The following is a 6,000-nucleotide window of genomic DNA, read 5'->3' as shown; positions in this document are numbered from 1 at the left end:
CCACACTTTCTGAAGTCGAAATTGCGATAGGAAATCTGAAAAAGTACAAGTCTCCAGGTATTGATCAAATTCCAGCAGAATTAATACAAGAGGGTGGAAGGGCATTATCTAACGAAATTTATAAACTTGTACTTGCAATTTGGGAAAAGGAAATTGTACCAGAACAATGGAAGGAGTCCACAATCGTGCCTATTTTTAAGAAGGGGGACAAGACTAACTGTAGTAACTTTCTAGGAATATCCCTTTAATTGACGTCGTACAAAATTTTGTCGAATATCCTTTTGAGAAAAATAACTCCATATGTAGATGAAATTATTGGGGATCATCAGTGTGGTTTTAGGCGTAATATATAGACTAATGACCAGATTTTCTGTATTCGACAGATATTGGAGAAAAAATGGGAGTATAAGGGTACAGTACATCAGTTATTCATAGATTTCAAAAAGGCGTATGACTCGGTTAAGAGAGAAGTTTTATATAATATTCTTATTGAATTTGGTATTCCCAAGAAACTAGTTCGATTAATTAAAATGTGTCTCAGTGAAACATACAGCAGAGTCCTTATAGGCCAGTTTCTATTTGATGCTTTTCCAATTCACTGCGGGCTAAAGCGGGAAGATCCACTATCACATTTACTTTTTAACTTCGCTCTAGAGTATGCCATTAGGAAAATTCAGGATAATAGACAGGGTTTGGAGTTGAATGGGTTATATCTGCTTCTTGTCTAAGCGGATGACGTGAATATGCTAGGAGAAAATCCGCAAACGATTAGGGAAAACGCGGAAATTCTAGTTGAAGCAAGTAAAGCGATAGGGTTGGAAGTAAATCCCGAAAAGACTAAGTATATGATTATGTCTCGTGACCAGAATATTGTACGAAAAGGAACTATAAAAATTGGAGATTCATCTTTCGAAGAGGTGGAAAAATTCAAATATCTTGGAGCAACAGTAACAAATATAAATGACACTCGGGAGGAAATTAAACGCAGAATAAATATGGGAAATGCGTGTTATTATTCGGTTGAGAAGCTCTTATCATCCAGTCTGCTGTCCAAAAATCTGAAAGTTAGAATTTATAAAACAGTTATATTACCGGTTGTTCTGTATGGTTGTGAAACTTGGACTCTCACTTTGAGAGAGGAACAGAGATTAAGGGTGTTTGAGAATAAGGTTCTTAGGAAAATATTTGGGGCTAAGAGGGATGAAGTTACAGGAGAATGGAGAAAGTTACACAACGCAGAGCTGCACGCATTGTATTCTTCACCTGACATAATGAGGAACATTAAATCCAGACGTTTGAGATGAGCAGGACATGTAGCACGTATTGACGAATCCAGAAATGCATATAGAGTGTTAGTTGGGAGGCCGGAGGGGAAAAGACCTTTGGGGATGCCGAGACGTAGGTGGGAAGATAATATTAAAATGGATTTGAGGGAGGTGGGATATGATGATAGAGACTGGATTAATCTTGCTCAGGATAGGGACCAATTGCGGGCTTATGTGAGGGCGGGGTTCCTTAAAAGTAAGTAAATAAGTAAGTAAGTATCGGAGCTTGTTCCTACTGTACGTGCTGTAGCTTGCTCACATAGTTTGCTTCACCTCGCGTGGGAGTTCGTATCAGTAGAGTCGTCGGTCGAGGTCAGTCAAGCCACAACAAGCGATACCGGCACGTGTATTTCGATCGAAAGAATTAGTGATTGAGCTATGAGTGACACGGAGGCTGATGTTTAGAAAAAAGGGAAATATTTATTTCTGTTTATGGACTTCATTAAGCATTTTACAGTTGTTATCAGTGTTGCCAAATGGACGGGAATTCCGTCAAAATTGACGGAATTTCAACGTAGCGGACGGGAAAAAAATGGCTTTGACGGGTGACGGATTTCCTGGCGGAAATTACGATTTACATCGGCGGCTTTTGACTTTTTTAGCTGCTGTCATTTTCAATTATTTAATTTTTTTGGGAATCTTACTTTTTCTTTGAATAGCCCTGTCCGTACCGTACCATGTTAAGGAATCTTCCGTTTCGAATTCCTCGTAATCAAGTCAGAGGTTGACGGTTACGCCGAGTATGAACGTTGCAACTTTCCTGCGACTTGTAGACACGATTACTACCGTGTATTGGAATGTGAGGTGGAAGGTCGGCATAACAAAAGTGTATCCCAGATAAGACCTCGCTCCCAACAGAAGCTGTCTTTATCAGGCCTGCAACAAGTGGACATCTAGCTTGGCATTGGTTAAAAAAATTAAACAAACATATTCTAATAAAACGAATCGGTGACTCACGTGTCCAGAATCTTGAGATGGAGCTGATTGCATCAGAAAGTGTAAGTCAGTATTCTGTGTGCGTTCTGTATAGTGGAATGTAGTGTACGTTTGTTTCTATATCGCGTTACCTACATTGTATTTTTTTAAGGTGAAACGATTATTAGTGTCTGTACTGCTTTGTGAATGTGTATTTTTTAAGGTGAAACGATTATTAGTGTCTGTACTGCTTTGTGAATGTTTTATTGACAGATTTAACATGTCATAAAAGAAAGATAAGAGCTATACTAGAAAATTTAGAAAAGAGTGGTTAAGTGATGAAAGAGTGAAGGATTGGCTGTTGGAGGTGCCTGGAGACCCTGGTATTGCGCGGTGCAAGTATTGTCAGTGCAGTCTGAATGTACGATTGTCAGATTTACTCGATCATGGAAGAACTAAGAAACATTTAAAAGCATCAGAACCATTTTCAACTTCGCGCCAGTCAAAATTGCAATTTATACCAATCAAACATACGTACGAATGTGCAGCTGCTGAGGCTGCTCTTTCACTTTTTGTAATTAACCATTGCTCAATAAGGTCTGTTGATCATCTTTCCGATCTTACCAAGAGATTTTTCAAAGGTGCTGACCATGCTTCTCTTTTACGACTTCACCGCACAAAGTGTAGTGGTTTGATTAGGAATATTCTTTTCCAACATTTTAAATCAGAACTACAGAGCGATATTGATAGTGGCCACTTTAGTCTTCTTATTGACGAATCGACAGATATTTCTGTCATAAAACTACTGGCTGTGTGCATTGTATATTATTCGAAACAACAAAATACAATTGTATCCACTTTTCTTGGAATTGTTGAACTAGAACAGGGAAATGCAGATTGTATTTTGAGTGCAATAAAGTCATTACTTTCAGACTACGGGTTAGAGAGTATAATCCCATTAGCCAAAGAATTAGGGTTAACTGGAAATATAATAACAAAAATTGATTTTCAATGGTCTAAATTAACCACTGTTCAATGGCAAAATGTTACCAACACAATTGAATTTTGGCATGAGATCGCGTCATATAAGGATGCAAGTTCTCAAAATCCATTTCAAGAACTCTCGGACTTTGCCATGATGATTTTGGTTTTACCGTGGTCGAATGCTGACGTGGAGAGAGCATTTATAGTATGCTCAACAATGTGAAAACTTCCCTTAGAAATAGACTTAAAACCAATATGGTGAATTCGATTCTAACTGTGCGTGCTGGACTTAAGCGTGTAAAAAAATGCTGTCATGACTATACCCTACCAGACGATGTTCTCAACCAAATTGGCACAATGGCAGCGTACCGCAGCGTAGACCAACCCAGCACATCAACTGCAGAACTAGAGGCAGATGATGTGGATGAATTATTACTTTAATCAAGATTGGTAAGTTGTGTTAAAATTTGCTTTTTTATTTATATATAAGTAGGTATATTGTGTCGGTCTTTTTTTTTTTTTTTTTTTTTTTTTAATTTTGACGGATTCTGACGGATTTCCAGGTGTTTTACTGACGGGAATATAATTTATGTGTTGGCAACACTGGTTGTTATATTTCAGAAGTCAATGTTACCGAATTGGTGGCAAAAATAAATCCGCCGCATTTGCAGAAATTATAAATATCGAAAAAAGGGTTAGGGTGCCTATAAACATACTTATTTACTTACTGGCTTTTAAGGAACCCGGAGGTTCATTGCTGCCCTCACATAAGCCCGCCACAGGACCCTATCCTGAGCAAGATTAATCCAGTCTCTATCATCATATCCCACCGCCCTCAAATCCATTTTAATATTAACTTTCCACCTACGTCTCGGTCTCCTCAAAGGTCTTTTTCCCTCCGGCCTCCCAACTAACACTCTATATGCGTTTCTGGTTTCACCCATACATGCTACACTTTCCTGCCCATCTCTAACGTCTGGATATAATGTTCCTAATTATATCAGGTGTAGAATACAATGCAACCAGTTCTGTTGTGTAACTTTCTCCTTTCTCAAAATAATAGGGTAACAGTAAACTTAATTATATACCGATATGCTAGGATCAAAAGACAATTGAAAAAATACTAGGATTAAAATACAAATGAAAAAAGCAAAGCAAGTACCGGTACCGAACAACATAACGGTTCGACTAGGCCTACTTGTAAGAAATCGAGTACTACACATCATAAAAAAACGAACTTCTAGGACGACAAATGAATAAACTTTTATAACAAGTCATAAGGCGTAACTCTCTGACAGAGTCGGGTTTGTATGGGATCTTTAATTGTAGAATCCATAGTGACACTTGTGGTGAACAAGGTTGCAGTTGGGTTTTCCTCGGGGTTATCCCGTTTTCCCTGATTAGGAATCTACTTCATTCTGTCAACATTTCTCCATTCAGTCATTATTCCATAGCATTCCTCGAATGCCGGCTAGTGACGTAAGGAGGGAATGGCCTAGGGATGAGTGGGTTTGCCTACTCGAAACCTAGATACATAGCGCACCTTATTGTAGTCAGCCGGTCTGAGTTTGGGAATGTGCCTAGCTTGAGGGTTAGTGCAACAGATCGTTATAGGTAGCAGTGCTGGGTCATAGTGCCCCTCTCCCGAAATTCCATTTCATTCCAGTGCATAATAGGCCCACCAGAACTGATAATTTCATGTAATTTACATTTGGTGTAAGATGTAAATAAAGAGGTAATCGACATTTCGTATGTTATCAGCTGTGATTTGACAGTAGTTTTCAGAGTCTTGCACGCTTTTCCTTATAATAGCCTCTGCAAATCTGTTAAGGAAATATTTAAATGCGCTACCTCTGATTTGGTTTGTGTCACCTAAGAAATAGTCGGTTAAACAATCCACATTTCCTGATTAAATCGGTACAAAGTTTTGTTATCTCTCGAAAGTGAATCTCTGTACTTCTTATACAACTTTAGAGGCCATTGAATATCCATCAAACTCAGCCATTTCGATAGATCAGCTTCACTCCACAAGATTCAGTTACCTATTTACGTACCTCAGGTTTTATTGTAGCAAATGCTTGAGAGCATGAAGCAACGCTCCGTTTTATTACTAAGTAATGCGAGGAAACTCTTACGTGTTGACTCCTTGCTGAAACGTGGTTACAATAATCGTATAGGCAAGAGTTTTATAGGAAATCATTGATTTAGACATCGAAAACCATGGCATGCAAATATGAACTCTAAGAAAAACGAAAGAAAACGTTAGGTTTGTTTAGGTTGATAAGGAGTTTTCTTCCGCCCTAATTCCGTTCGCCAAAATTTCTAGTAGCCAAAAAGTTTGCAAATTGCCGTAAGTACAAATGTCTCAAACAGGGCTTCGGAGTACACCAAACCGCTAGTTTTCACGCAATCTGGCAACTCTGTGACATAGGACAGGCATAGGTGGAGTTATGGGGGAGGGGCCTGGGGGTCTCTGCCCCCCAAACTTGCCTGAACTCTGTTTTATTTTTATTAACGTCAGAAAAAAGTAAATTATTCAAAATATGTTTTTGGCTTTTCTATATGATTAAGTTTCTGTGCCTAAATAGACGAATTAATGTCATCAGATTATGTGTCTGAACTATAATATTTTTATTTTAAATTTTTGAATGTATAAGAATTTCTATACCTCATGAGGAATGGAAGCAGTCTTTTGTTACAGCCTGTACTCGTGAGTTAGAACTCTGCAAGTGTTGAAGCCGCCATTTGGAGAAATATATTTTCAGTCCACTCCATG

The sequence above is a fragment of the Periplaneta americana genome, chromosome 17 (genome assembly GCF_040183065.1).
Source record: "Periplaneta americana isolate PAMFEO1 chromosome 17, P.americana_PAMFEO1_priV1, whole genome shotgun sequence".
Lineage (NCBI taxonomy): Eukaryota > Metazoa > Arthropoda > Insecta > Blattodea > Blattidae > Periplaneta > Periplaneta americana.
The sequence above is the reverse complement of the archived record's forward strand: the minus strand, read 5'-3'. Positions refer to the sequence as shown.